Here is a 21,119-nt window from a genome sequence, read left to right as displayed (position 1 = left end):
CTGCATGTTCTTAGAAGCGGGAGAAGATACTGATAACAACATATGAAATCATGTAGATTGCACCAGCAGGTATCGAGGCCTGGTAGATGGTGGCATGCACATAGATACAAACTCCTAGTGGAAAGCTTTGAATGCCAAGTGATAACCCCATCCCAGTCCCCCTTGGACCGTGTGGCTTTCCCTTTGAGAATGCCTGAGGATATTCTCCCCTCTTTCTCAACAAGGGAGAAACAGCTTTGCTAATTCCATCTGAGAGAAGACACATCTAGGAAACCTAGATTTAGGACAAGTTAAATCCTGAGAGGACTGTGGCCCCTGGGCACACCACGTCTGAAGCTGAAACTGCTGAGGACACTAAAGGACTTGTTGACCTTTCCTTCTTGAACCACGGGAAAGTCATCTTTTAAATAACACAGAAAACAGCCTCTGTAGTCCACTAAGCAAGTGTTCTCTACTGAGTCTGGGCAACTTGACTCACCAAATTAATCCTCGTTGCTCCTCTCAAGCTACAAAATATGTCCTTCTGCTCTTGAGCTATAGAACCTGCCTCCTTCACTCAGGTAAACTTGGCCTCTGGATCCCCCTCAGTGAAGGAGGTTCTTCAGAGTCCCCCAGCTAGCCGAAGTCCCATAAATACTCCCCAAGTCCTAGGTGCTGAGTCATGCTGTGCTAGTTTGCCAAGTCATATCTGCTTAAGCTACTACCTCCATGATGTGGAAGTATATTTAAGTTGACAAAATTAGAAATTTCTCAAAATAGTCATCGGCAATTAAAAATATATGTTTATGTCTCTATAAACACAGTACATGCTCTGTGAATCAACTTCCATGTGTCGTGCCCCTGCACTAGCGTCTGCCTCTCTCCCTTCCCTTGGGAAGGCATACTGTCTGAGGCCATTGCTATGAATGCTCATGACTGGCAGGCTGTACTCTGGTACGCACCCAACCCCTCTCACTGGCTGAGCTGGTGCCCACCAAGCAGCCTTCTTAGGCCAGTTGTAAATGTTACTGAAATTATGCAAGTTAAGTCTTCTACAAATTTGTGATTAGGAGGATGAAAAGAGAGTTATTAAATGAAATACTTTGGAAAAATCTGATGGAGAGGAGCTTGTAAGACAAATGCTATTAAATCAGTATGGGCAAGACAACTTGCAAACGTTGGAAAAGACTATAAAAATATAGAAGAAATCTGGACTCACATTTCCACTTTAAAGAAGCTAAAACTAGCAACTATAGATCATGTACTAGGAGGATAATATATGCAGAAAAACTATGTTCGATTCTAATTAGGGAATTCATACTTTATATATTCTGGATATCTGATCTTTTTTTTCAAATATATTACTTGTAAATATTTTTTTCTCATTCTGTGGGTTGTCTTTTTTTACTTTCTTGATAGTGTCATTTGTTGCACAAAAGGTCTTAATTTTGATAAAGTTCTATTTATTTTTTTCTTTCTTTGTATTTTTATGTGAAACCATTGCCAAATCCGAGGTCATGAAGATTTACTTCTATGTTTTCTTTCTTTCTTCTTTTTTTAAATGCCCCTGATTGGGAATCAAACCTGCAACCCTCCAGTCCACAGGCTGATACTCTAACCACTGAGTAAACTAGCCAGGGCAATATGTTTTTCTTTTAAGAATTTTATAGTTTTAGCACCTTTATTTAGGTCTTTGAAATTTGAGTTAATATTTGTATAAGTCTGCTCAGGCTTCCATAAAAATAATATTATAGACTAAGTGACTTAAACAACAGAAATTTATTTCTCATAGTTCTGGAGTCTGGGAAGTCCTAGATCAACGTGAAAGCATTATTGGTTTCTGCTAAGAGTTATCTTCCTGGATTGCTGGTGGATTGCTGATTAATTGATTCTCAATTAACCAATCAACCACCATAACTGATCACATTGGATAATTCCATTATATATATTCAAATAATTTACATTTTCAAAATACATGTTCATAAATAGAGCAAATACATTAGTTAGAAATAATATACTTGTTACTATTGATATGAGTTGACAATCAAAACTTAGTTAAGAACTCACAAGGTGAATGCCTGGGAAAGAAGTATTTACACTCCATTGTTGCCTCAGTAGAGCAATGGATCTGGCGGCTCTCTGCTCTACCTTCCCTTCTGGAATTCTCAACATCTGGATGGCAACAGCCTGTGAGCTCTCCTCCTCACCAAACACAACTGATGAACTCCGCTCCCTTTGCTGAACAAGAAAACCAGGTGTTATAAATGTTACTTTATTATTTATTACCAAGCGGTGGCGACACCTTGTGCCTCCTAATGACAAAGGTGGGAGCCGACATAGGAAACTGTTCAGGGAAACCTCAGATCAGAAGGAATGATGATTTAATTTACACTGAGTGGCTAGGAAAGAATGATTTGGGCTGACTGACAGCAATTCAGGTTAGAAATTATTTTCCATTGGAGGACATTTCAGAGGCATATTAATCAGACTTATCTAGGCTAGGTTCTGTGAACTAACAACCTCCAAATCTCTGTGGTTTAAGACACGTACAAAAGTTGTGTTTCTTACACCTCGTATGTCGGTGTGGTTAAGCGGTGCTCTGCATTCCTTAGTCACTCAAGGACACAGTCTAACAGAGGCCCACCATCCTACCACCAGGGACCTTCTCAAGTGCCACAACAGAGGAAGAGAGACTTGCAGCTTATTCATTAACAAATAAAGGCTTTGACCCAGAAGTGACACATTTATTTGTCTTATTTTCATGGTTTGTCTTTCTCCACTAGAATATGTTCCAAGAGATTAGGGACCTTGCTTGTCTTGTTCAACACTGTATCCTTTGTACATAGTAGACACTGAACTTTGGAGGCTAGAATCACCAATGGTGCTTTAGTGCCTATAAAATAAGTATTTTCAGTATGAACCTGATAATTAAAAATGAGGAAGAGAAGAAACACGGGGTATCCACAGACCAAGGAGAAGAAAAAGCCTGGATGTGAATACAGCAAAAATCAATGTAAAAAGATCAATTACCCTAAGTGGCTGAGGCAAACGTAGATTCCAAGAATAATCTGGATATCTACAAATGCCTTGCCTACACTTGAGTGTGGCAGCCAGCTACTGAGATGGCCCTAATAAGCTTAGCCTCCTTTATTCATGTACTTGGGTGCCTCCTTTCATACTGGATCAGGGCTGCCCTGGTGTGACCAACGGGTACAGCAGAAGCTGATGGTGTGTGACTCCCAGCGCTGGGTCGTAAGAGGCATGGCAGCTTCAGCCTTGCTCTCGTGGGTCACCTGCTCTGGAGGAAGCCGCTTCCATGCCAGGAAGACACTCAAGCAGCTGTGGAGAGGGCCACAGGGAGAGGAACTGAGCTCCAGCCAGAGGCCAGCCCCGGCTTGCCAGCAAGCTGGCTGAGCTACCTTGAATGCATCTGCCAGCCCTAGCCAAGTCTTCAGTGACTGCAGCCTCATGAGAGACCCTGAGTCAGAACTCCTCAACTGAGCAGATTCGGACTTTCTGAGCTATAAAAACTATGAGACATAATGAATGGCTATTATTGTTTTAAGCCACTAACTTTTGGGATGATTTGTTACACAGCCATACTGACGGGAACAATGGAATTTCTTTATCTTTCCAACAGTTTTCTCCTCTCAAGGATGTTCACCTTCTTTAAATGAAAACTGGAAAGAAACAGGTGAGGGATGGAAGTGTCATGAGCTCAGCCAATCAGAGGAACCAAATCAACTTTCGCCTTGAACTGAGTCAGATGTCATGGGCTGACTGCTCATTATACATCCCCATAGTCTGTGGCCCTGCAAAACCATGGTAACCATAGAGCTGCATCAGAACTCAGGTTAGGAGCCGTGCCAACCCAAGTGGCTTACTGAGTGAATTTTTCACTTTAGAACTGATTGGCTAACATGTAGGAAGTTCTTCAGTTCAAATTCGGAAGCTCAAAAACATAAGCTAGATTTTCGGTCTGAGGAGGGGACCCCAGTTTTATAGGTTTGTTTGTTTCTTTAGAAGTGTAGTGTGGAACGAGTTCTGCTGGCTTTAGCGGGACCTGCGATTATAGACCTGGCAATGGGTACACCGTGGGTCACTTTTGGGTGAACTGGAACCTCGCATGTCTTTCTTGAAGACCTTCTTATCACTGCAACAGCTGACTTGTGTGTGTACAAAAAAATGGCCGACTTCTGACCTTCCCATGAACTGATCTGCCGGTTCATAGAACATTGTTCTGTTCCCACACTGCAGGGACTTGAAAGTGTATGTTCGTCTGTTGGAAATTCTCTGGAGTTCTGGGCCTCATGCTCACCTTTGACTCTTTCCCCTCTGACCTGATATGCTTATCTAAGTGTATTTCTGGAAAACTTTTCCGATGTCAGTGTGAAGGAGGAGATTCTTTAGTCTCTATAGTTTTCATCAGGAGAATGTCATTCCTCCAGGACGTGGTGTTTTTCACTGTGCTCTCAAACACAGCTCGCTATTGAGTGGCCCAGCCTTCTGACCTCTGAGGCCATAGAATCAGGAAAAGGCCTTGCTTGCCTCCACTTGCATTTTTCAAGCCATGCCTTATATTCCTGTGGCATTTAATGAAACCATTCTTTCTGCACAGAAGCTTCTTTGACCTCTTTTGGGAACCTGCTCTAAGACTCTGTGGCTCTTGTTCATAAGAACATTCTTTTTCCTAATATCTAGTCTAAACTTTTCCTTCCTTGGCTGAAGGCTTTTTGTCTCCCATTTTTTGAAACTACAAGTGATTCCCTTTCCTCACTGAAGACTAAACTTTATACCTAATGGCTAGAATGTCAAACAAACATTAATCTTGTCTCCTGACTCTTTACAGATGGAGGAATGCCCAAAAGCAATTTAGGTTTAGACAGCAGAAGTATTTGTGTAGTGTTATTTAACCTCTGATTCATCTTCTCAAATCATCTTGGATTAAGCTTTATTTCTCAAAGATGCCAACAGCATAAGTATCTACCTTGAAACTTCATAGTCATTCCCTACTTCTACATTTCATTTTAAATTATGTCTCTCCCTTGTATAAGCTACCTACTGTAAAAAGGATACTCATACACTTGCAAAGGACCATTTATATGCCTCAGTAACACACGTATCAGGTTTGAAAATTTCTCTTCATAGATAGGGACTACTCTAAGACCACTTAATATGCAAAAAATTCATACTTTCCAAAGAGCGATGTAAGGGGCAATTGTTCATATCCAGGCAAACCTCTCTACTTCCTCCCACTCCAAACACACATACACATGGGCCAGTCACACTGAAATTCCACCTTTGGGGATGTAGCCCTTAGGGATAACTAGCTCAAGGTTTTAATGTAGATCCCTTGGGAGGACACTGGCATTCTCTCTTCACACTTTTATAACCAAACTAAGGGGGAAGGAATTTCATCATAAAGAGCTGGAAACAGAATGAACGAGTCCATTGAGGCAGCAGTCACTTATCCCTTTTAGCGTGAACTCGTTTGATCTACTGTTTACTCTTAAAATATAGTTCATCAAAATCCTATTTTTGAGCTAATGGGAATTTTAATGGGGGAGGGTGTAATGGTGGAGGATTTGGCAGGGGGCGGTGGGCAAAAGACAACTGTCAAGTGAGTAGGAGGACTGGGTGCATTAATAAGGAGTTGGGACAGTTAGGAGGCAGAATGGCATGGAAGGGCATCGGTTCTCCATCTCCAGTTCACGCTACTTCACCCTCCTTTATTTGTCCACTCATGCACTTGGAAAATTCTAAAAAGTATGTTACATTACTGGTCTGGTTGTCTGCCACCCCCAGTGAACTCCTTGGGATGGGAACCCGAAGGGCACAGGCAGATGCAGATGCTCTGGGAGGGGGGGTGCAATATGGGGTGGGGTAGCCAGAGCTTAGAGGCCAGAAGGAGTAAAACTATAAGTAATAATACCAGCTGTAAACAGTAAAGCTGAATAAAATTTCAACAGAAATACCTCATTGGCCAAAAAGATTTTCAATAATGCTGATGGTGGCCTCTCAGAATGTGGAATGTACTGCGTGAAGTTTATGCCTATACGAACAGGGTGGAAGGGGGTTGAGGAGTATTGCTTCAGATTGGTTTGCAAATCTCATAGGAGAAAAAAAGGAGTTAAATGGTTCAGGGAAGATAAAATAAGTTCAAACACTTGATTGAAAGAAATGGTGATGATGATGATGATGAAACATTAATAACTTGGTATGTCTCCATGAAGGCTAGTTTAATTTAATGAAAGTTATCTGATAGGCAGCATAGTGGGGAATGATGGTGGGAAGAATCCCTATTGAGGAGAATCCATTAACTTTATGTAAATTTAGACCCTACACGCTGACCAGGTGTTTGGACAAATCATTTCCTGGTTCTAGGTCTCAATACATGCATGAGACTATGATTAGAATTTAGGCCTAACATTCCAAAATAATGAAAACCAATCTGGGACCAGTTTAATATATTTAGACACCGTTTTTTTTTTTTTTTTAAATTTAGAAACTGTTTTGTGAATCACAAGAATACATACTTGTAAAAAAGAGTAAAAATCACTTATGTTTACTAATGATAGTGGGGCTTATAAAATGGCACAAACTCAGTCCGAGACTTTAGAGACTTCATGAAGGTCCCTTGAGACCAGTTTTGAAAGTGCTGTCCTACTCCTCATGCACACTGGATCTTTCTGCTTGTTAGACACTTTATCTTTTGGAAGGACATGTTGTGGCTCAGCTCAACTGTATTTAAAAAAGCAATACATAAAATGAGAAATGCTATTTTCGTAATTGGAAAAACTGAGCTTCCGCATTTTAATTTATGAGGTCGACCAGTTGCCTGTGTATTTCAGAGTGTGACTTCTTCCGTTCTCAGTTCTGTCCTTCACCTCTTGCAGTTCTCCAGGGACAATAATCTAAAACCGCAGCCAAGAGCCTGACATAGCCCCAGCACAAATGGCTTGTTTTTTTTCTTGACTATATTATCTAATTTTCCTCTAAGGATAATGGGTGGATTTCAGATCAAATGCTTCAACTGGCCCATAAAGTGAAAAGGTGCAGTGACCACCCCCGCGATGCATCATCACCACCCCGTGGTCAGAGGTAGCCTGGTGGAGGGGATATGGACTCAGCAGAGCCAAGAGCTTGTAGGGAAAACTTGGTGTAATACTCACAATCGTAAATCACACTGAAAAATGCTTAAGAGTCAGAACATGAGAACAATTCCAAAGATATTCATCAGGAAGTGGTCATCTAAATGGTGAAAGAAATGCCAAGAGAGATGCAGTCACCATGAAAAATTAGGAAGTTTAAAGTTATAGCTGTGGTTATGTGAGAGAATGTTCATATTCTTAAAAATACACTGAAATATATGAGGGTAAAGGGGCAGGATGTATGCAACTCACTCTCAAATGGTTCAAAAATAATTTTATCTATCTATCTATATCTATCTATCTATCTATCTATCTATCTATCTATCTATCTATCTATCTATCTATATCTATATCATCTATCGACAGAGAGAGGAAGAAAGGAAGAAAAGAAGGAAGAGAAGCATATAATTGATAAAGTAAAGGGGAGGAACATGTTAACAATAGGAGACATTCTTGCAGCTTTTTTAATGTTTGAAATTATTTCCACATCCAAAGATGAAACACACACACACACACACACACACACACACGCATGCTTGCGATGGGAAATTATGAATGTTGCTGCCTAAAGCTGTACTAGTATTTCTCCACTATCATTCTTCCCCAGGCTTAACCACCTCAAGAATTTCTCTGGTGTTTTACAAATGACTAAGCTCCTCATGCTCCCTCTGAGGCATCAAAGAACACCAGTGTTCCTCTGTCACTCTATGTTCCTTTCTCCGAAGGCCATGGCTTCTATGACTCCAGAAAAGGCAGATCTGGAGGGCAGAGGCCACCCCCTGAGGTCACAGAGCTCAATGCTCCATGTGCTATTTGTCAGAGCTTCGCTGGGGCTAGGCCCCTGTGTGCTCACATCCCCACACCCCTGGGTCTTGCCGTGGGCTTTCCTTGCCTACTCAGGTGTCTCTGATAATAGCCTAGACGTGTCCCTTCTGCCTCCTCCTCCTCCTCCTTCTTCTTTAAAGATATATTTTTATTGATTTCAGAGAGGGAGAGGGAGAGATAAAAATGTCAATGACGAGAGAGAATCATTGATCAGCTGCCTCCTGCATGCTCCACACTGGGGAGGGAATTGAGCCCGCAACCTGGGAATTTCCCCTGACCAGGAATCGAACCGGAATCAAACCATGACCTCCTGGTTCCTAGGTTGATGCTCAACCATTGAGCCACACTGGCTGGGCTGCCTCCTCTCTTTAAGTAGCAGCTTTGAATGCCAGGTTTCCCAGCAGGAGAAAATTTGTGTTATCTCAAGTTCTTAGGGGTTGGTTTCCCTGTACAAAGATGTTTAAATTATATTTGTTAATTGACTCATAAATTTGCTTTGAAAGAGCTAAGGAGCTGTAAACATAATTACGGAGAGTATAATGTCATGTTAGAACATTGAACAATCCAATGCAATGAAGCAAGTGGTGCCATGAAGGCAGGTGGGAGAGGCTAAGGGGGCTCAGGGGGCAGACAGCAGGGCCTCTCACACATTAACGTGTGGACATAATTAAGTGCCAGGTATTCATAGTTGGTACTCAATACCTATTTGCTGCATGAATGAGTAAATGAATGAATGTTAGAAACAGAGGAAGGAAGTACATATTTTTTAATAAGATGATAGTTTTTAAACAGAGCTCTCCCTGCCCTGGGGGTTCATGAGTCCCCCTCAAGGGCAGCTATGGAGTGATGGGGAGCAGTACAGATGATAGATCAAGTGGGGCTCTGGGCCCTCTATCTACATTCAACAGGCATCTTACCGGCCTTACCTGCTGAGAGCCCATAGCCGATCATGTCTGAGCAAAGAGACCAGCAGTTTGTAAACATTTGAAAAGCACTGGGCTGGGAGCCAAGAAACACGTTCTCCAAGCATCAAAAGAGGAGCAAGTCTGGATGAGAAAAACGGTGCTGGGGAGACAACAGCATTCTGATGCTGTAATGCCAAGTTGGCATTCTTTTACCCTTTTCACCAAAGCAGGACCTAAAAAGAGCAAGGTTTCAAGAAAGGTCAGAGCAGAAAAGGATTACAATGCACCTTGTTTACTTATGTGAAACCTCTCAAAACCAACAACTCCTGGGTGAGTTTAAGGTTACCTTGCTCTCCTACTGTAAGCCACTAATACTTCCATTAGGGTTCCAGAGAATACAAATGATCAAAGGCCTATAAACATTCCTTCCATAACTCTCCATCTTAAAGGAAAATGGCTTGGTCTGCAAAATTGGAAAAGGGGCCAAAAGGGAAGTTGAATGTGGATAGTGTTAGTATGTGAATTCTGAGAAACCTGGAATGAACATATTATCCAAGCAATAACAATTTACATATCTCTTTAGTTACTTTATCAGTGCCTTTTTAAGACTCTGTCAAAAATCTTTTTTAATTTCTTTTTTAATATCTATAAGAGAGAAGATGCCACCAAACTCTTAACAGATAGTCATGAATGAATCTTGAGTCACGTGTGCTCATGGGATCAGTCTACTTTTCAGATAAATAGCCAATATTTGGATCAGGTCCTTTGGCTACATGTGAACTCCCAGAAGTCAGAACAGAATCATATCTGTTGCCTGCCCGAGTCTCATTAAATCAGAAGAATTAGGCAGATTAACCAATATCAATTGGTGACCCCATGGTTCCAGAGAGCACAGAGCCATGGAGCAGGAAGGAAGGCTATATGTCACTATGAACAAAATGGTGTCAATGGCCCAGGATAGAAATGCTCTTTGGACTTTGAGGTTAGTTAGGATGAATATTATTCAGTGATCAACTCAAATCTGTCACAGATACAGAAATTTTCTCCTATAAACTACACACACAGTACAGCTTGTATTAAGTTAGTATACTATTACCCAAGACCAGTGACTATCTGGCCAAAAAAAAAGATCACTTTTGCTACTAAAGAAACATGTACCATCATTTCCCCTGTGAGTTCCAGTCACACTTACTTAAAATGGGTGGTAGGATTATTCCTGGAACGGACATTCATTCTTAGAATACTTCCAGCCCTGTTTTCTATTGTCTGTAAAAACTGAGAGTTGACAATAGAGTCGTAGGTTACCATGGAAATGGTGAGTACTTAAACAAGACACACAGTTAAATACACTAACCCTAAGGACACTGCTGGTCAAAGTTCAGGTTTACATACTGCAGCAGCGTGTTACAGTGGCCTCGAAACACTCGGTGAGAAAAGCCACAGAGAAGTCCAGGGCAGGCAGGTAAACCTACCAGGGTGGTCTTAAGAATAAATTATTTTGAGGAAGCAACTCTGGGTAGTTGTACTTTCAGGTGGAAGAACATTTGCTTGTAAAGAGACTATCAGGAAAATAATCATGGTTGGCTGAAGATAGATGAAATTTAAAGATTAATCCAATTGAACTCTGCTTTACAGAGAAGAACATTAGGGAAGATTAAGAGAGAGAATATTAAGTGGCTTACACAAGATGACATGAGTCTGATAGAGACTAGGGGAGAGCTGGAAACCAATATGTCTCCAAGACCAATGTTTGTATATATTTTATAGTGCCCATTGGAATTCCTTTTCTCCGGAGCTTTATTGAGGAATCACAAAGCAGAAGTATCTGGAATACTATTTACCTTATTTGTAGGCCACCACGAAATACGTTTGCTTGATGAACGAAATTAGTGATCATTCCTCTAGGGCAGTGATGGTGAACCTATGACACGCGTGTCAGCACTGACACGCGTAGCCATTTCTGATGACACGTGGCCACTGAGGTGGCCACATGCCGAGGATGAAACATTTGCTGCTCTTGAGGATGAAACATTTGCGAAATAATGTTTTTTCCTCAAAGTGACACACTACCCGAGTTATGCTCAGTTTTTTGGCGAAGTTTGACACACCAAGCTCAAAAGGTTGCCCATCACTGCTCTAGGGCCACTTGAAAGCTTGAGATGGTCTTTTTGCTATTTATACCCATTTCTATGTTTGAGTCTTGAATTTTAGAAACACATAGAAAAATGCTTATTTGAAAAGGACGTATCCAAAAGCATCTAGGATATGGTAGAGAATTTCTTAGCTTAACCAAAACACTTCCAAGTGAGAGTTGAGCACAGTCATGCCACTGTGTCTCTGTCACCTGATGTCTTTCCCACCAGTAAAGGACATCAGAGAACTTCACTGGTGACTTGCTAGGTGACCTCGCCTATGCTTTTTTTCTTCCCCCTATAAAATCAGGCACCAGGTAGATAGAGTAACAGAGTAGGGGGAGTTTATATAGGTGTTGGGGCTATACAAGTTTTTCGAGAATGATAGAAACTGATCTAGTGTTTATCACTATAATCTTCTTAACTTTGGCTATAAATTAAGCAGATTATAATGGTCTAATCCAACCATCTTTAGGACTGCCTTAAAAAACGGAAGTATCTCCCCGACCCATCTCTGAAAGCTCCATCCCATAGGCTACATTCCATTATAGTCCCAATTCCTTCCTTGTTATCTTCTCTCTCACAGATGAGCACATCCTTGTTCAGGTAACGCATTGCAAAGGAATGGTCCTTCAGGAAGCGGAGTTTCAGTAGACCCAGCACTAGGTAGCCAGGTGTCTCTCATCTCTTCAAGCTCCCAGACGGCCTCCTATTTTAGGGAGACAAGCTGAACGCTGCCCACGGGGTAAGGCAGAAAGAGCACCACTGCCACCACCTGGATGCAGGGAGAATGAGGCAGCACCTAAAAAGGAAAGCCGCTCCATGTCCAAGAGTGAGCAAGCTATCTTGCTGGCTTCCTTGTCCTTTTCATTTCCTTATTGTGCTTTCTTTGACTTTCTATTTTTCTTCACTTCTTTTCACCTCTCCTACACATAGATGTTAAGTTTTCTCAGTTTCACCTTCCTTCCTGGTTCAGGAAAAGGATCTGTGAATGGCGAGGGGCCCACCCTAAGCTGGGAGGTACAAGAGACCAGAATAAAGTCACTCTTCCTTTGCAGAACTCATCCCACAGGCTTTCTACCTAACGCAGGTTTCTATGTTCTCTTGATCACAGGAAGAGCCTCTCTGTGAAGCTCTTCTTCATGCTGCTCGAGGTTCTGTTAAGCGTCATCTAATTATTGGCCCTGAAAGCGAGGGGACAGGTCAGTGATTTTCTCATCCTATGAGGAAGAAAGACCACATGTAGCTCAGTTCTTATCTGCCTAGTGACATGTGAGCTATGTAATGCTCCATGAATAGGCTCCATGATATGGTTCTATAGGTTACTCTAACCAGGGACTTAGGGTAATTGTTATAAATGTTCCTTAGAGTAAGAAATAGGCAGAAAGACAACAAACATTCCCCAGTGGCCCTTCTTGGCCTCTTTAGACTTTCCTCTAGAGGGTTCAAAAATCTCTAGGTTCTATGGATAACTATTCAAGTCCTTACAGGCCATCTACCAGGAGTCAGCACCGGTTTAGAAGCAAAAGAGAAGGAACTTGATTTTCTAAATTAAGGTGAGTTTTTACTTAGCAGTTTAGATCATAATTTCTGATCTGGAATATTTATTTTTAGTAATCCATTTGAGGCCTCCATTATCCATATCGTAGTAATTATGTCAAAAATGGAAATAGTTCTTCAAGATGAGTTGCTCTTAAGGAACCATAGACTAGATCCACTGAGCTAGTGTATTGTCATACAAACAAAAAGGGAAGTCAGAATGCTGCTACATCAGTTCTGGTCAGTCCAGTGACCATGGTAAGTTAATTGACTACTTCACTCTTCTTTAAAAGGGGACCTTGAAATAAACAATCCCTTAGGTCTTCTTTTTAAGATTCAGTAATTCTATGAATACAGAATCTCTAGAACATCTGAATTTCTGTTCTAAAATGCCTTTATGATATTCAAATAAGAACCAACTGATATAATAATATGAAGGGCCATCATAAAGCATGAAACTTCAACTTCTATTCAGTAATAAATATTTACAAAAAAACTAGAAAATTTATGGCTAGAACATATAAGAGCCTTAAGCAAAGTTTGTTGAGCAGTGCCAATGTATAGTTCACACTGGTGTTAAAAGGTGGCTAACAAATCCAGAACAGAAAAGAATAGTCTAGAAGTTATTCTACTTTTACTGAGACTTCTCAGTACATTTCATGTCACTTCCAGAAGGCAAGTAATAAGTACTGAGCACTATTCACCTACTCTCAAATTTTGATTTCTGAAAATATTATCTAATGGTCTTAGTTCATTCATTCATTCAATCTAAAAATGCCTTTTTAATTCCTATCATGTGTCAGTACTGTGGAGAATTCAAAGATGGAGGCAATATTATCCTTGCCTTCAACTTGCCTATTATTTTGCATAAATGTTATCTAATTTTAACATGAAACTTGAAAAAATGTTGACAGACACTGATTTATTAATTGATGTAATAGGAAAATAATTATCAAGTGAAAGTTGACAAAATTATTTGACCAATCCAAAAATAAAGGAGCAATTATTACCAAGCATATCCAGTATTTGAAAGTAGTTCTAATAGTATCAGAAAATTTTATGCTATAATATTAGGTTACAAAAAGGTGAAAAAAATTGAGTATGCAGCATGATCTCAACTATGGAACACAACAAAAGAAAAGTACATTTACATGTGAATAGCAGTTAACTCTGGGATTAAATTTATTTGCGCCAAAGGTATATATTCTATATGATTAGAAAAAAATATGTTTATTTTAAAAAGACCAATAAGAAAGTTAGTGTAGCCTGGCCAGCATGGCTCAGTGTTTGAGCATCTACCTATGAACCAGGAGGTCACGGTTCGATTCCCAGTTAGGGCACATGCCCTGGTTATGGGCTCGATCCCTGGTGTGGGGTGTGCAGGAGGCAGCTGACCAATGATGCTCTCATCATTGATATTTCCATCTCTCTCTCCCTCTCCCTTCCTCTCTGAAATCAATAAAATACACTAAAAAAAGGAAGTTAGTGTAAACTTTTCAAAAGCAGAGCAAAAATAAACAAAAACAGAAACCCCCAAGTCTGTACTTACTTTACTAAGAATTAATCCTATTGAGTTAGAGCACGTAGAGAGGCTGGAGTGTCAGAGAATAGGAGGAAAGAAAATGCGACCCTATGATTGGGAAAGAATTTTTCTGGGGAAAAAAAACTTGCTAATTTTTCCAGCAATAATATTATTGTTTTCCCTGATAATCAGTCTGTGCCTGCCGATGGCATTGTTCTCCAGCGACAGTGAGATAGGGAAAGGAGACAGATACGTGACAGTCTTGTGGGGACACATTTCCCTTGCAACAGGAAGGACACGGAAGCTCACCTCTGAGTCTGGAGTCTTTCCTCGTGCCTCTGAAGAGTAATAGTTTTAATTTAATTTAATGTGGTTCTGGCTAATCTTACTTATTTTATATTTTATTTAGGTTTAATTAATACACAATGCCACTCACTGTTCTTAGGTACTTGCTGTGATGAGTTTCGATGACTGTAATAAGATGCAGAACAGGACAGTTCCCTTGGGCCCTTTTCTCCATCAGTTCCCCCCTGGCTCCCGTCTCAACCACCTTCCGATTGCTATCACCAGACAGGCAGATTTTGGATTTCTTAGAAGTGGAATCCGACAATGATACAGAATCACGGAGTTTGAACAGCAAAGTCTGTGCTGAAGTTGACTGCTCAGATCAGAGTTCCAGGATGTTACCAAGTTCTTCACATACACAGGTAAGCACCTCACTACAACAGCAACACAATGAGATTAAACTGCTTTTTGCCTTTTGCTCAGTTTTCCTAGTGGAAACTTCCGACCCTTGAGATACAACTTTTGGAATGGCGGAAACTGGCCATCAAAAGACCTGGGATCCATTCCTATTAATTCTACTAACTAGCTGCATAGGTTCACTCAAATTGTCTGCTTCACCTCTGTTCTCTTTGGTTCCTTACTCGGTAAGATGAATAGAACTCCAGGAGACCTTATATACATAAATAGTGGGGTCAAGATTTCTCTCCAGGCTTCTTTCCCTCTAATACATGTAAGAGTGCAGTGTCCATGTTAGGTCCAGGCACCCTCCTGTGTTGGCCCAGGCCAACCCATTCATTGCCATGGCCATCTGACTCCTAACAGTGATTCCCCCAGACCACTGTCCCACTTCCTGCTGGTCAATTACTGGCACCTCATATCCAGCTTCTTCAAGACATTGCTATGACCCTGTACCATTGTCCCCCAAGCGCAGGCCCTGTCCTCTTTAATTCCTTCAAAGAATAGCCATGAGAAGGTCGCAATATTTAGCTTGACTTTGTGGGCAAATAAAAACACACCTCCAGCAACTGCAGAATATGCATCCTTTCCAAGCACACAGAGAACATTTTCAAAAACTTTTGACCATGTAATGGACCAAAATTAACTTCAAAGGATCAAAATCATATAGAGTATGTTCCTTGACACAAAACAAGTAACAAATCAATGAAGAAATCTGTTATTGAAGCACTATTAAAATGACGAAACACTCAAAAGAAAATGAAGGCATCGTTTTGACAGAAGATAATAGGTTGCTTGCTAGATTGCTGACATTCAGCCGGTAGCCACCTGCTGTTTTTGCCTGACGTCTACTCTGCTTGTTCAGTGTGTTCTTCCTGACTGCTCCGTGTCTGGGCCAGACCGGCTGTTAATATTCTGAACATAACCTCACCTTACAAGGGAGAAATCCTATGGGCGATGGCATAAGGTTGGGTATACTTTACAAAACTCATGCTTAGAATAATCTTATTTTGTAAAATAAAGGAGTGCATCTATTCCTAAAAATAATAGTTTACATTTATTGAACTGTACAAAGTGGCATCTTATTTAATCTTTAAAATATCCCCATGAGGTAGGCAATATCATTATTTCCATTTTACAGATGCGGAAACGGAGGCTTTGAGAGATTCAAAGTAGGAAATAATGGAATTGGCAGTCAGACTATATGGCCTCCCAAATGTTTATTAATAAGTCTGCGATTGCTCGAAAGGGCAAATAGGAAAGTGGACAGCATTTGGCACTGGGACATATGACTGGGATGGCTGGGGGCGATGGGTTTAGGACAAGTGCTGAGAAAATATTGTTCTATTTTCTCTCTTTTCAATTACTTAAACTTTATTGTTTAAGGAGTATGTTGTATTTGTTTAAAGAGAAAAGTTAACGACTACAGCGAGGGAGCAATAATTCAATCTAGTTCCAGCAGCCCGTCCTGGTGACAGCCCGTCCTGGTGACAGCCTGTCCTGGTGACAGCCTGTCCTGGTGACAGCCCGTCCTGGTGACAGCCTGTCCTGGTCTCCAGTGGAGAAGAGGGCCAGGGAGGAAGGAGCTGTGCCTGATGAGCTACGGGTTCCGGACTGCTCGGGCAGCTTTGTGAACAGAAAGCCCCACCTGGGTTAGAAGTGCCTTGTCTTTCTTTAGCACCTAATCTGAGTTAGCCTCAAAGCACCCTGTGATTCCCGGTGTGGTCGGAGGGTGTGGCCTGGAGCAGCCGATAGCCCAAGATTAGCTCTTCCCCACACTTAGGGAGGCCAGGCCCTGGGGGGAATCCCTTCAGCTCCTGTTGCCTCCATCACCATGCCCTGGCAGCAGCAGCATCTTCACCATCATCATCTCCGGCCTCCCCGGGACACTTCTAGTTAGTCTAAAACTCTAAAGGCCTGGAGAAGGCCTGATGCTGAGTGCTGCGGAGAGGAGCCCTGAAGAGGGCGGAGGCTGGGTGAGGCTCAGCCAGTCACAGGAGGAGGCTCGGGCAGGAAGGAGAACAGAATGGTCACTGTCCCGGGACTCAGCGCCCTCCTGTAACCACAGCAGACCACGCTCCCTGCCTCCAGTAATTAGAAATTACTTCAGCACATAAACAGGCACTTTATAATGTTTTCTTTTTTACAACAGGCAGCATGCTTCTCCTCTCCAAGGGAGTGGGGAACCAGCTTTGGCTTCCCACTGCCCCCACCTCCTTCACAGCCCGGCCCCACAGTCACCCACAGAGAAGGCAGCAGCCACATCTGCTCGCAGCGTGGCCCCGGCCCGTGGCCCCGGCCCCAGGAGAACGGCCCCTTCAACGTGCACCACGGCCGCCTTGGCACGGCCCGGGGTTGGCAGCCACAGCCACAGCGCCCTCCCCTCTGCTCTTCCCACTCTCCCACCAAGATGCTCAGGAAAGCTCTTCCCAGAAGCCTCATGACTGGCCTGGGCCTCATTCTCGTCAGGACGCCTGGCCTCACCACGCAGCACTCCCGGCCGCGGGAGCGATAGCACTGTTTGTGTTTCATTAGCTCCTGGTTTCGGGGCAGTTTGTGTGGAGGGTGTGGCTGTTCAGCTGGGGACGCAGTTGACAGAAATATAGGTGCATTGATGTGGGTCCCCTGTGTGTGCCCGCTCCACGCTCTGGTCTGGAAGCTCCCCAGTCCCTCGTTACACTGCCAGCAAGGCGAGTGGTTGGCAGCTTCATGCTTGGATTTTTACTCCCTAAAACCGGAATGATAAAGCTGCTTCTCAGCCCCAAATATCTGGCCGGGCCGACCTCCACACTGCTTATCGCTGGGCAGGCCTTCGGGCGAGCAGCTGCTGCTGCCTCCTAGGCCTGGGGACGCGCAGCTTGGAGACCACTCCCTGGCGGCTGGCGGCGTGCCCTGACCCCAAGTGTCATCTGCTTATTTCTTGACTGTTTATTTCTCTTATTTTTAAAATCATGTCCCTCATAGGATCTATGTCATGACTTATATTCATGAAAATATCCAAAATAGAAGCATGATTATAAAGCAGGGGATTATTTTTTAAGCAAACATTACAGAATGTCCTCATCTAAATGTGTGTTGTCCCCTTCAAAGTAATCACTACTGAAAAGTTGTACACATATTCCCCAAATGGTCCCGTTATGTAACGTATTTGAGAAATTCTTCTTGGAATTACCTGAGACAGACTATGTAAAAATGGAATGAAATAAACATTTCTTAATTTAAAAGAAATACATATTCATACTGAAAACTTTGATTTTGGAATTGTTTTCTGAATTTCTATTTATAATTCTAAAGCCTAGAGGAAAGTATGATTAACATATATTTCTTTCCAGTCTCTTTTTGCCGAGTTGTGGTTGATTGAATAGACTCAGTGGTAATGAATCTTCATCCTCTGACGGTAATTTTGAGCTTTGGAATCTAATTCCATGTCACTGAATTCAGCAAATATTTACTAAGTGTCTCTCCATGCAAGGAGCTAAGTGACATAAAAAAAATTAGCAAGATGTGTTCAGATTGACCTTTTAAAGAGGCCATTAACTGGTTCAGAAGGCGTGCCAAATAGAATTACAGGAAACATTTGGGACAATTACAACATCATTCGAGTAGGTGTGCCTCCCAGGAGGGCACCGCGTAGGGACAGTACAGATAGCTGTGCACGGCCTGAAATGCTAAAACAATGAACACGGCCCACATGACATGCGGAATACAACTATTTGGGGTAACCAGTAGCAGCCACCACACCTCCGAACTAGAGCCATCCTAACGCTAAGGTACAAATCAGGTACAGTGACTCCACATCCCATTTGCCTGGGAAGGCCCTGGCTTCTGCCTGTTGTCCTGATGTTATTAGTTGCAGCGCCCCTTTTCTCTACGGAGAGCACTGGCTCGGAGGATAAATTAACGACCACCCCCTAAACGGAGACATTGGCTGCTGGCACCTTCCCCCATGCCTCCTAGTCCCAAAGGGCAACGCTCTAGTTAGTCAGTCAGTTAGGCCTGCTGGTCCACCCTGAACAACAGTCCATTTATTGGTCCTTTATCCTTTATCTCCATCAGGGAAAACATGCGCTTTAATTTCCTAAAGAAATACAAGGAGCTAATAAACAGTGAAACAATCTTTAATCACAACTTTTTATCAAAGAAAAGCAGATTAAAGCAACGACTTTACTAAAAGTCAGCAAGCGTGGGTAAGATGGGGACTCTGCAAGAGTGAAATTATTAAAACCTTAAGGGAATTTGGTCCTAGGTCTCATATTATATGGTGGCTAAGATGGTGGGATTTGGAGCCAGACTGCCTGACAGTGAATCCCGGCTCCACTCCTTCCCCAGAGTACCACCCTGGGGAGTTATCTACTCTCTTGGTGCCTTAGTTTTTTCATTAGTGAAATGGAGACAATAATTATATTTCTCTCATAGAGTGTTTTTAGGGATTAAATGATGTCACATCCATCATACACACCACATGAGCTCACTCCTGATGAGTAAAAAGATCTTTTACCAAAAAGTTCTGAAACACTGAAAAGTAGCCACGTTAGCTACGTATTCAATCATTCAGCAAGTGGGGTTTAGAGACCGATAATAAACCGGGCACTACTCTAGGCCAGCGGACACCCATAACGAAAAGGACAGATTGCTTCCCTGGTTTCTCCTGCCTGAAGGAAGGAGAACTATTAACTGATGCAGTATGATGCAGTGTGATGAGTAGCTGGCCGGGGACATGCACTAGGGAGGCCACTTTAGTACAGAAGGTCAGGACAGTCCCCTGCGGCAGTGACACGTGGGTCTTGGATGGGAAGGTGCATGGAAAGCCCAGATTGATAGATTTTATATCTCAGAATATTCTAGCTTGGCTAAGTAAAGTCAGATTCTTTTGAAAATCCTTAACCTCATATCTACATGCAGTCAAATCCTGTATAGAGGTGGGTGGTCTTCAGTTTGGGCTGGTGCTTGAGTTAGGCCCTGACGCTGTGGCCCTTGTCTATCTGATTCTCCAAGCTCCTGGGGTAGAAGCCCAGCCTTGTCTGATCTCTTCTATCTTTTTTTTTTTAAATAAATCTTTATTGTTCAGATTATTACAATTGTTCCTCTTTTTTCCCCCCAAAGCTCCCCTCCACCCGGTTCCCACCCCACCCTCTGCCCTTACCCCCCCGCCCACTGTCCTCATCCATAGGTGTACGATTTTTGTCCAGTCTCTTCCTGCACCCCCACACCCCTTTCCCCCCGAGAATGGTCAGTCCACTCCCTTTCTATGCCCCTGATTCTATTATATTCACCAGTTTATTCTGTTCATCAGATTTTTTATTCACTTGATTTTTAGATTCACTTGTTGATAGATATGTATTTTTTGTCATTTTGTTGTTCATAATTTTTATCTTTACCTTTTTCTTCTTCTTCCTGTTCTTAAAGAATACCTTTCAGCATTTCATATAATACTGGTTTGGTGGTGATGAACTCCTTTAGCTTTTTCTTATCTGTGAAGCTCTTTATCTGACCTTCAATTCTGAATGATAGCTTTGCTGGGTACAGTAATCTTGGTTGTAGGTTCTTGCTATTCATCAGTTTGAATATTTCTTGCCACTCCTATCTGGCCTGCATAGTTTCTGTTGAGAAATCAGCTGACAATCGTATGGGTGCTCCCTTGTAGGTAACTAACTGTTTTTCTCTTGCTGCTTTTAATATTCTCTCTTTGTCTTTTGCTCTTGGCATTTTAATTATGATGTGTCTTGGTGTGGTCCTCTTTGGATTCCTTTTGTTTGGGGTTCTCTGCGCTTCCTGGACTTGTAAGTCTATTTCTTCACCAGGCGGGGGAAGTTTTCTGTTATTATTTCTTCAAATAGGTTTTCAGTATCTTGCTCTCTCTCTTCTTCTGGCACCCCCATAATTCGGATGTTGGTACGCTTGAAGTTGTCCCAGAGGCTCCTTATACTATCTTCATATTTTTGGATTCTTTTTTCTTTTTGCTTTTCCGGTTGGGTGTTTTTTGCTTCTTTGTATTTCAAATCTTTGACTTGATTCTTGCGATCCTCTAGTCTGCTGTTGGTCTCTGTATATTATTTTTTATTTCAGTCAGTGTATGCTTAATTTCTAGTTGGTCCTTTTTCATATTCTCGAGGGTCTCACTAAATTTATCGGCCTTTTCTAGAAAATTCTTGAAAAACCTTATAACTATGGTTTTGAACTCTATATCCAGTAATTTGCTTCCCTCCATTTCTTTCATTTGTGACCTGTTTCTTTGTCTCCACATTTTGGCTGCTTCCCTGAGTTGATAGAGTGGCTTTGTGTGCTAGGTGTCCTATAGGGCCCAGTGGCTCAGCCTCCCCAGTTA

The 21,119-nt window shown here is 42.1% G+C and overlaps 1 long non-coding RNA gene across 1 annotated transcript in view; it reads left to right on the top strand.

The window, feature by feature from the left end:
- Nucleotides 1-17,971, top strand: part of LOC307116514 — a 33,547-nt gene extending 15,576 nt beyond the window's left edge. The window contains exons 3-4 of the long non-coding RNA XR_013815223.1: nucleotides 14,499-14,760; nucleotides 16,947-17,971. This is a non-coding gene — a long non-coding RNA (uncharacterized lncRNA). The remainder of the gene's footprint in view (nucleotides 1-14,498; nucleotides 14,761-16,946) is intronic.
- Nucleotides 17,972-21,119: the final 3,148 nt, after the last annotated feature.

Source organism: Cnephaeus nilssonii (genome assembly GCF_951640355.1).
Source record: "Cnephaeus nilssonii genome assembly, chromosome: 2".
Lineage (NCBI taxonomy): Eukaryota > Metazoa > Chordata > Mammalia > Chiroptera > Vespertilionidae > Cnephaeus > Cnephaeus nilssonii.
The sequence above is the reverse complement of the archived record's forward strand: the minus strand, read 5'-3'. Positions and strand labels throughout refer to the sequence as shown.